Below are 11,646 nucleotides of genomic sequence, written 5' to 3' on the forward strand. Positions count from 1 at the left end.
ACTGGATTCTGCCTTGGTTAAACTGGATGCAAGTTACCCCTTTTGATTCTTTTCAGAAAGAACAGGTCTTCCAATAAGAATTATGAGATTTGGATGGGGAGAAAAAAAAAGTGCTGAAACATTTACATGGTGCAGAAACAAACAGCCTGATGTGACTAAATGAAATTTTGGTCAGCCTGGCATCAGGGTCAAGAGCGTTTTGCAGATCTGAACTTTTATATTGAGTGAAGAGTTGGCCTGGTCAAGTTATAAATATGCAGATAGATTGATGGTGTGACACCCCTGGGAAGCAATAAGATGTGGATATAGTTCTCAGTTCTACTCATATGGAGAGTTATTAGTGACCTTTAAACTGTAGAATATTCGTAAGCACCCGGTGAAGACACTAACAGGAATGCTAAATGAGCTATCTATCTTGATGCTGACTCTGGGGGAAATTGGGACATTCTCATACAGGGAACGAATCTGGAAAGAGAAAGGTCCCAAACTGAAATGTCAGTGGAGGACAAAGTCATGCAGACCATAGCTCACCAGAGCAGTCAAAGCACCAGTTGGAAAGGATTCCTTGGACTCATAAAATATGTCTAGATTTTCAGAAGGTTGCTTTGGTAAAATGAAAATCTGTGTAAAATAAATGTTTTTGGGCAAAGCATTATGTCACTGTGAGATACAATAGAAAATTTTATAAATTAATAGTTGTTTACTCAACATGATCACTTTAGAATGACCACTACTAAAAGTGGTCACACAGCATAATGCAGAAGAGTGAAAGATACCGTGGAACTGGAGCTGTTCAGAATATTCATGAATGATATGGGAACAGGAGGGAATAGTGAAGTGACAGTTTGTGTTAACAGAAACTTGTTCAGATTTGGCAGTCCAGAAGCTGATGGTGCAGATGGATGAAATAGAGAGGCTGAGTAATAAAATGGTAAATGAAATTCAGTGTTGCTAGGTGTGAAGCAATGCACAAGAGGAAAAGTAGCTTCCGCTATCCATGCCATATAGGTTCTAAATTAGTCATTGTAGATTTCTCTGCAAACAAAACTCCTGTGGTTGGCAGAGGTTAAAAACATCAGCCAAATCTTAGTAAAGAAATGTCGGTTACAGTACAAAAATCAAAAAATGTCTGTTGGAAATTATGAGGAAATTAATAAGACAACAGCAGGAGACACCATTAATGCTGTCTTTAAATCTGGACTGAGTAAAATGTAAGCATAGGATGACAAAGTTTGAATATCTGGACAAGATTAGGACCTGAAGAACGAGTGAGGGATCAGCAAGGACTGTTTTCTTAACAATACTTTGGTAGTAGAGAATGGTGTAAGACTTCTAATGCTGCTGACCCTTCCTGTTCACTGCTGACCTCTAAAAGAGGCAAAAGGCTGCAGCAGAGAGCCAACACAGTGGGGAGTTTTGCATCTGCTCATCTTCGTAGCTGCATTCTTTGAACAACAGCTTTCTGTAATTTAGCTTTGGTAAATTCTCAATTTTGAAATATTCAGATTATCCACCCAGCAGCATTATAGACTATTAGGAGTAAGCTACTTCTAACTTGCTGTAGTTGTGCCATAATAAATATATAATAAATATTCATAGCTTCATTACAGTTTATGGTTTCTCAGTGTACTTACTAAGGGATTATTTTGGGGTTTGTTTTAATGAGGCTCAGAAACTTTAATAGTCCTTTCAGAGCTTTATGCAACAGTATGTTTTGCTTCTTCTAAAAGCTAAATAACTCTTGTTTTGAATGATTTAGTAGCAAACTCACTTAGTTGCTGTGTTGTGGTTCAATGGTCTGCAAAATTTTCTTTTTTGAAATACAGTCCCATTATGTAAATACTGAATAGCATCTTCAGGAAAACTAACTTCAATTTGGTTTTGTCCTTTTTTTTAATTTTTATTTTGTTTCAAACTTTGCGAGATCATTCACCAGGTCTCTTTTTTTATTTTTTTTTCCTTCAAAGTATGCAAAACCAAATTGCTTTCTGACAAAAAGCATAAGTTTTAGTCCAGAAACAATCTTCAAACTGAGTTGGACACCCTCTGAAAACTGAGGATAGATAAGAAGAGATTCCTGAGAATGGTGTCATTGAGGTTTCGAACTGTGATTTCAGAATCTGGTCAACCTCTATTATTTGGTCCCTTTGTCCTCTTGCTCTTGAGGTTCCCACTTTCTGAATGGCTCCTTTACAGCATAAACTGGTACAGATTTCTGGTTGGATATAAGGAAAAAATTATTCTCAGAAAGAGTGCTGATGCATTGGCACAGGTTGTCTGTGGAGGTGGTGGAGTTTCCATCCCTGGTGGTTTTCAAGAATTGTGGAGCTGTGGTACTCAGGGACATGAGTCAGTGGGCAATGTGGGTGGTAGGTAGACAGTTGGACTTAGATGATCTTAGTGGTCTTTTCCAACCTTAATGATGCTTGGATTCTGTGAACTGCTCTGAAACACTGTTCTTTGCAGCACCTGAAGGTCAAAACTCAAATTTGTTAGAAGCTATGGGAATAGATTTTTCTACAAATCCAGTTTCTTCCACAGGGACATTTTTGATCAAGAAAACTTCTTACCTAATTAGGGATCCTTTCAGTTTAAAGGCCTTAAAAGCTAAAGATGAATGAATTCTGAAACACAGCAATTCCTGGCACAACTGGTGGAAGGTTTTGACCTTACAGATGTGAGCAGTCTATAAAACAGAGCCCTAAAATGCCAAGAAAATATTTTGTAAACAGTTGGGGTGAGACTGTGAAACTAACTGAACCTATTTGTCACACAGTGGTGTTTATTGAGCCATTAAGTCTATGTTACAAAAAGGCAGGTCATTAGCAGAGGGGGTGCCATGCTGATAAAAAAAAATGTGTGAGGGGTGGAAATGGCTGGGGAATAATGTAACATTTTGGCTTAGTTTTTCCTTTTCTAAACACCAGGAAAAAAAAAAAGTGTTTAATTAACTATTTGCTCTGAATTTAACAACTTTCCCTTAGTTCATTTTCTTAAGTGCAGCAGCAATCAAGAACACATTAGCTAATGCTGAAGCTCAGCAAGGGAAGAGGCTAGAGGCAGGTGCTGGGGTCAGTGTGTGGAGAATCAAGTGACCATCAGTCTCCCCCTGTTTTAATTTGGCTGCAGGAGATTCCCAGAGTCACAGTGGCACAGCTGGAGTCACCAGTCATTTCCAGATGGAGCTATGAGGATTTTTATGAGTACATCCAGCTGGAAAAGGTCTGCAGTTGAGGGGAGTGTGCACTGACAACTTGCACATTGCATTGTCCCATGAATTTGTTACCTTTGCTGTGAGCTCCATCCCTTGTCAAGTAGGATGTGAGAGAGATTATGGAACCAAGCAGAAATCATGGAGGCTTGAGCTGAGTTAATTGTCTTCCCCGCATTCCCTTGAACAAATGAAGATTTGAAAAGGAACATGAAGGTATGTTTTCAAATTTTCAGAAGTTCAAAATCCTCCTCGCTAAAGACACTAAAATAAGTAGTGAAGAAAAGGGGATATGTCTCCTGGTAAAGACAAGCACATTTATTAAAAAGAAAATATTTGGGATCTGCTGGCAGATGTACACTCAACTATTCTGGCCAATTCCCAGGCAGAGAAGTGCCTTGATTTACAGTTTACCTTACCTACAGCAGTTACAGCTTGGTTATTTTCAAAGGTGGTTTTGTTGTTGTTTTATTTGTTTGTTTTTGTTTTAAACTGGGACATGCTGATTGATGATCTCTCTGTTGCATCTCAATAGTGGCTGCATATTTGTTGTGAGCACCAACAGTTAAGGTTTCCACACTCAGCTCAAACTGTCTGAGTTCCTTCCATTAGGGATAAATGTTGCATCTGCGTGTTATCTTCAGGCATGTTCCTAGCATGATGAAATACTGATTGTGGAGGATTTTAGAACTGTTGACTAATTCATCCTTGGTTTGGAAAGTAACCCAAAGCAGTATCCCAAGTGTGTGACTGCTGGGAACCAGCAGAAAGAAAACAAGGAAAAATGTCCCACACTAAAAAAAAAATAAATAGTGCAGGAGCTGAAAGATACAGGTTACTGCATTTCAATGCATTAAGCAAACTTCATAGGCAAATCTTTTTTTTTTTCCTTTTTTCTTCTCTCCCTCTTGGGTAGTTGCTGTATTTCAGTAAAAGTATGTTTAATCTAGGCCAATTAAACTTGCTAGCACTCAGCACTTAACAGGTCTTTTCTTCCTTTCTTCTTTCTTCTTTTTTTCCAAAGAGAAGCATTTATTGATAGTAATAAACTTTTCAACCTAAGGAGTTCTCTTTGAATTAAAAGGGATGGTAGAAGGAATCGTTAAGTATGAGCTTGATTTTTGATTTTTACATATTTTAACCTTAACTGATTTTCTATTAATCCCTGGTGTGTTTTAAATCAATTACCAAAGGTACCTGCTTCTTTCACTTGCTCACAGTGACAAGCCCAAGTAACTCTGCAAGAAAAGCCAACGTCAGGCATAGCTTTCTGGTGATATAAGAGAAAAGAAAGGGTATACAGTATCTTCAAAATGCCCCCTCTTTAAAAGCACAGTGAGAGTTCATGCTTAGCTGAACTCAAGCCATGATAACATGACCACTTGATCCTACAGGCTCAGCAGTGCTGGTGGGACATGATGTATTTGCAATTATCTGGAAGTCCTGTCCTTGGAGACACTCAAGGTCAGGCTGAATCAGGCTCTGAGCAGCCTGATGGAGCTGTAGGTGTCCCTGTTCATTGTAAGGAGTTGGACCACATGACCTTTAACGGTCCTGTCCAACTCAAAAATTCTATGATCTAATCATCTAGTCTACTTACCCCACCGTAGAGTTCACTATTCCCAAAACTTTAACATCTCTTGTCAGTTTTTGCAGGAATATTTTTGGGTTATATCTAGTTGTAGGTGGCTGGTAGTGTCATGGATAAACACCTGGCATTCTAAAAACACAAGATTAATAATAAAAAAAATTACAATTATTTATTAACTGTAGTGCTGTAGATGTGAGATTTGTAAAAGCGTATAGAATGGGCATCTGTGAAATCCTCTCTGATTTCAAAGGAAAAAAAGATACACAGAGCTTCACTGTTTTGTCATATTATTGATATGCTTCTGTCTGAGGGAGCATTCATGCTTTTTCTATTTTTACACCAAAAAACGTCTGCACCTGGCCATCATAAATGCCTGGAATAGGGAAGCTAGGAGTGTGATCCTCTCTGCAATGATGCCAGTAGCAGACTCCAAGATAGCATGTTATCGCACACCCAGACAGATGCCAAAATTGTGTATAGCAGGGATGCCTAGTGTCATTCTCTGAAGTTTTCCTTACTTCTTTGTTTGGCATAGATTGATAAAGTTACATGATGCAATGTAATATGGTCATTGGAAAGCTGCTGGAAACCTGTTGTGAAGCATAGGCTGTTCTCCCTCCGGTGCTGCTGCTGGCACAAAACCACCATTTTCCTTAGAGCAGCACTGACTAAACAGAGTTGGTAAATGCTGTGCTCGTCAGCCTGGAGGGAATCTCCTGCTCACTGGCTTATAAAGCACGTTAAAAGCTTTAACAGGCTTTATGTGAAGATTGTGAAATTTGTGAGTTGGACTCTTTCTGGGTCATCCTTCCATATGTGGGTTGCTGCCATACAGTAGATAAGTAGCCAAAAAGGAGATGTACCTCTTAAAGGACTGTACAGCTTTATTCCTGATTCAGTCTAATGGTTAAATCCCTTTGATCCTCACTCAGGCACTCTACTGCAGCCTGGGAGGAACCAAGGGTTCATTGGGATGTCAGAAATTGCCATTCTTGTCTTCTAGATGACAAGAATCTGTGTTTATGGCAACACTCAGGATAGCAAACTAACAACAAGGACAACATTTTTACAGGGTAGTTTAGAGTCTCAGTCAAAAATAATGGACCATAATGTGCCAAACTGCCCATCGGTTCAAACGTAGGGCTGGCAGTAAAAGTGCTTTCCACTGTCCTGCTAGCATCAGATCTACACACTAATAACCCTATAAAAAAGAAACATTTAATGATGAGCATTCATAGGCTAGTTGAACGAAGGCCTTAGCCAGCCCCTGAGAAAGTCAGTGGAAAATTTTCCCTCGATATCAGCAAGCTTTGAATCTTCAGCTGTGTCCCATTTTATCAAGAGGATGGTATGCAGAATTTGATCGCAGCAACAGATGCCATTTTCAGCAAGGGAAACAATCCTTTTTCTATTGCCGCCAAGGTGCCAGGGCATAAAAATAAACAACTTTTCACATGAAAGCTGTAACATCATTTAAAGCGGAAGGACTCCTCTGTTTCAGTTATGGTAAATGGTTACCTACCACTAGAATAGGAAGGCATTAAAACTGAAGACTCCCAGCTTCTTTCCCTAATTCTACCTCAGCATCGTTACACGGCTCAGAGGAAGAAAAGTGTTCTTTCTGGCTTCAGGTCACATAAGGTTCAATGCGAAGTCAGCAAATAATGTGTTTCAGTGGTATCTCTCAGAGATTCCTTTAGAGAAATCCTCTATCTGCTCCCTTTGGGCAGACCCTCACCTAGATTCTGTTCTGTCAAAGCCTACAGTGGAGAACTGTCTTCTGCTGTTCTTCCTGCTCTATCTCCTTGCTCTGTGTTAGAAGCTAAATAATGATGGCATGTCTTCCAAAGCCTGAGCATTTGTTCTCATTCTGCGAGGGACTCAGATAACTGTAACTGCTGCATCATGACAACAGCAGCTGTATTCTTGAAGAACACATGGGTGTCTGGGACTTCGACCAAGCATAATGCCTGAGATCTGTAGGTCTGATACAGAATATTGCTGCTTTTAGTAGTGAATGAACTGCTTGATGCAGCACTTTGCAACAGGCCCCAACAAGTCTATCAGAAAATCCTTCTAGTGTAGCTGTTGAAGGCTGCATTGTGCAGCTGCACTTTCTCTCTTTAGCAGAAGCTGAACCTTTCATTTCATCCTTCATCAGAAGAGAGAAGCAAGTTACTTCACAACATTGCAGCTTATTGCTCTCTAAGCCTTTGAAAGCTTCTGGCTGAAGGGACTGCCCTTAGCATACTATTGCTGCCTGTGACCAGAGGTAGTCCTAACTAACCAGGCTTTCTGATAGGAGAGGAAAGAAAGCTACAATGGAGCCAGTTTTTATTTTCATATAACAGAGATTACAGAAGATGGCAGCTGGCTACTGAATGGGATTCTGAGTGTTATTATAATTTAAATCGCTGATGAAAAGAGGACTCTCACGTGAGAATGTCCCAGCTTGTAGATTAAAGCAGAGGGCTGAATCAGCACATACAGCTTTTGCCCACATTACTCATGTGACACTACCTGTCCAGGTTAACATAAAGTCTTGCCAGTCATTGTCTAGGTCTAGGTGTCCTGCTGAGAATTCTGGAAAGCTTAGGATAACCTATTGTCCCTTGAGCTGCTGCTGGACCTAGCAGAATCTGTGATCAAAAGCTTTTCTGTCCAACCTGTCTGTGTGCTAGTCGTCAACCTCATCTTCAAGAAAGTCCTCAGGTATCTTTAGAGGACAGACTAAATCTGTGACACTGTAATTGAACCTTCTACCTTTTGAAGATTCCTTTCAACTGAAATACTTCTACTTTACTCAACTCTGAAGCAATGGTGTCAGAGTAGGCAGTGACAGTGAAAGAATGTTAATTACAGCCACTGAAAATGGTCATTATTATTCAGTGAGTGCCACCTATGAGCTTTATTCAGTGTTTATTGTTGTCTTTTTATTGTACAGACCATATCCTGCCCTATGCTTTTTTAGGACTGGAGGGTGTAAATTTCACATGTAGCACAAGCTTCCCAATATTTGTGGTGTAATCTGAGGATGAGTAGTGAAGTCTAACTGCAAAAATAGAGAGAACATTGCTTGGATGACATAATGCTGGTAAAGATGTTTAAATCTGACTCTCTCACTCTTACAAAAGGTGTTTTCTTTTTTCTTTTTCTTTTTTTTCTTCTTTTTATTATTTGGCTTTGAAACACCCGTATGAATTTTATTCAGTGTTTCATAGTGAACAGGAGCTCTCCAGGGAGGAAAGCCTCAGCAAGCTTGGTGTATATTTCAGACACAGATGGCAGCTTTATAGCAGAGAGTTTGTGTGTAAAGATATTGGAAAGACAATCAAAACATCCCATGAACTAAAACACATTTAAACAAATCCAGATGAAAATCAAAGGAACAATTTCTTGGGAACGTGCAGGATACTAATGAATATTATAGATCAAAGAGCTAAGGGTATATTCTTCCTGTGTTTGGCAGATTTTGCCTGCCAGACTTATGGGCCTTGTTAATTGCAGCTGAGAGAGTATTCCAAAGAAATAGTGTCACAATTTTCAGAGTTCCCAATACTGACTTTTGCCCACATATTGTAGCTATAGGTGGCTAATGGTCCCAAATTGCTAAACTTTTCAGTTTTAGCTGGATTTATCCAATTTTAATGAAGAGCAAATGATGAAGGATAAAACAGCTTGCAAAATTCAACAGTAGCAACTCCTGTGCTTGCAGAGATGTGCATCATGAGGATTACAGAGGGTGCTACCATAGTGCAGTGCTGGAGATGGAATCATGCTATGGCATTCTGCACTAGATGAGAAGATGAAGCATAACAAACAAGAGTTGTTATTCTCCACAAGCACCATATTTTTATGCCCCTTCTTTGCTCCCACTTTTTATGGACGCAGACAAAAATTAGCATTTTGTTTGTTTGTTTTGTGTTTAAACTAAAAAATTTATTCTAGATATATAAGTAAACCCACTATTTTACTCTTTAAAGATTTCATAATTTAATATTTTCCTTGTATTAGATATGAACCACCACAAATGAGAGAATTAAAATCACCAATGTCTCCTATTTCCTAAGCCAGAAATTCTTTGGCTTTTGCTGGAGCTTGGTGTCTGAATGCCAAATAATAGGACCAACTCTATGCATTATCCAACTCTTATTCTGCATTCACTTGAATACTCAGTATTCAGATGTTGGGAACAAAGAGAGCTACTTAGCAAGAAGAGTTAGCACATAGTCAGTCACAGGATAGGCTAGTAGCAGATTTCTTCTCTGGTAGAATAGGAAGATCTCTTCCAATATGTATTTTTTGATAGGATGGGGAGAGGCCCTGTCATATGTCTCTGCTAGGTTTCACTTTGTTAAAATTTCACCCTCTCCCAGCATCTGTTTCTGTGTGTTTCAGTGAAAGATAATTAGCCTTCAACCGATAACAACCCTATTACAGAAACAGCAAGCCTTCTTAAGGGAGGCAAGAACAGCTCCGGCCCTGCCAGGCAAGGAAGAGCAAATCTCAGGGTTTCTTTCCAGATTTCCCCTCCCACCATGTGGCGTCCTGCTGCTACCTCCAGCTTTATCCTCTCTGCCTTTCCCTCAAGAGGTTCGATTGCTTTCATCTTTGCATTTACAGATCTTTCAATGACCTGTCACAACATGAGCTCCCAGCAGCAATAGGGAAAACGCTGATTTAGGCTGGAGGTGGTTGAAAGCTCATTCCTTTTATTCTTCTTTCCAAATCCTGTTAAAAAGAAAAAGTAAGAGGACCTCCTGGGTCTTACCAAAATCCAGCTCTTTGCAGGTGTGTACTACAGAGTAGCTCATGTGTATTGATTGTATCAAGTATCCCGTTGATCACCAGTGTTTTTTTGCATAAGAAATGGCAGGAATATTGCTGTCCTTGACCAAACTTTGTGATTAGATATCAGGGAGTGGTGTTGAATGCATTTTCAGCTAGGTATGATTTCAAATGCAGCTGTTCCCAAGGTCTGCAAGCCTCAAATCAGGTTGTGTTGATATACGTGTCATATCTTTTTCTGTCATCCTTCAGTTATTTAGACTCAGTATGCACAATGCTAAGAGTAATAATTCATTCTAACATTCAAAAACCCACAGAGATGAATAAGAATTGTATTGTGGCAGCTGCAAAAATCACCCAGCTTCCGTCTGTGTTCACACAGAATAGAAATCCCCATAGAGCCACCCAAGTGAAGCACAGAAATCCTTTCTTCTTCACCTACACATACAGAAGTCACAGTATGTAGGCTCCTAATAGTGTTACACATTGCAAATGAAACGTGCCTGAGCATTTGCCATGTACTGCCCATCAGGCTGCATTTCTAGCCCAGCAAACACTATGTTTGAGGTTGCAAAATGCTTTGAGTGCTTTGTGTCTGAGGCGTGGTGCAAATTTAGCCCAGAGTTAATGGTGAAGCAGTGAGCACTTCATTCAGAAAAAGGATCGATTGCACTATTCCTCTAAGCAAGATTGATCTGGGATGTGTAGAAAAGCAGCTTGGCTAAAGAATTTTAAAATACAGCAGCCTGTGTGAACACGAAGAGAATAACAGAAGGTGTCAGTGATGAGCTGCTAACGTGAACAGTGAAACAGTTCTCCTAACCCCATGAAAATGGGCAGGGGGTGGGGAGAAAAGCATAATCTTGTTATATTCTCAGTGCACAAACCAAGAGATAGGAGCAAAATCTGGAAATGCATTAATAGTAACAATTATGATAATGAATTGGTGAGCAAAAAAAGTCACAATTATCATTTCAAAGCATTAGCAGTGACTTCAATTTTATTTATTTTTCTAAAAAATGGTCTGCAAACAAAATGTTGATGGGATGGAAAATACGTTTTGTTACAGCACATCAAAGTAGACCATTTCAACTTTTTCCTTTCCTCATCAAAATGGATCAATTCCAATTCTTTTCTGAAGAAAGACGAATTTGTTTTGAAAGGAAAAATATTCAGTGAATAGGATTTCCAGTTGTTGTTAAAAAAAAAAATTCAAAAAGCCTATGGAAATGATCATCACTGCGTTGTTGATATGGGTGAAAAGAGTGGAAGTGAAGGGCATTAAATACTCTGTCTGGTCTATCACAACTAGTTATGCTGACAAGTGGTGTGAATTTATCTTTAGAAAAATGTTGATACGTGCACTACTGGCAGCATCCTGGGTTCCTGGGCTTCAGCTCCAGCTGTCCAGTCTTTGCAGGACTCATGTTTACTTCTGTCAAGCCACTTCTGAATTCTTCACAATTATACCTTGATTAACTTGGCACGAAGAAAAGTCTCTGAAGAGCAATGCATGCAATATGCTGTTTCTTTCCTGGCTACTCCATAACCAGCTGAAACTAATGAGAGGTCTCCTACTGATTTAAATGGGCTCTGTAACTGGCCCATAGAGGTGTGGCATACTTACTAATGGTGGTGTTAGAAGGACTGGAAGAAGTAAACAACTTTTTTACAGGTATGTGAGTTAGGTAATTTCATTGGGCAACGAAGTTATGAAGCAGTAATAGAGAGGTTTTGCTGACTTATAAATTGTAAATCTGTGTACTTTGCTGTGGGGGCCCTGTCTTATGCTGCATATTAACTTACATCGTTTGATTTGCAAATAGACAGACAGAGACAAGTAACTTATTTTGGATATGCTGCTATTCAATTTGCATAGCAAATAGAGCCTGACATGTGTGTGAAAAATTCCCTGGACAACTGTATGCAAGTTGTTTAAAACTTTGCTTCTGCTGTGAGACATGCAGGATGCTGAGTGTCATCTCAAGGAGTGCATGAAATTTACAACATTCATTTTAGAGGTGTTTGCTCAGAAAATAATATCCCAAGGTTGCTT

The sequence above is a fragment of the Cyrtonyx montezumae genome, unplaced genomic scaffold, assembly GCF_038088225.1.
Source record: "Cyrtonyx montezumae isolate F1298 unplaced genomic scaffold, pur_monq_1.0 scaffold_7, whole genome shotgun sequence".
In the NCBI taxonomy this organism is placed as follows: Eukaryota; Metazoa; Chordata; class Aves; order Galliformes; family Odontophoridae; genus Cyrtonyx; species Cyrtonyx montezumae.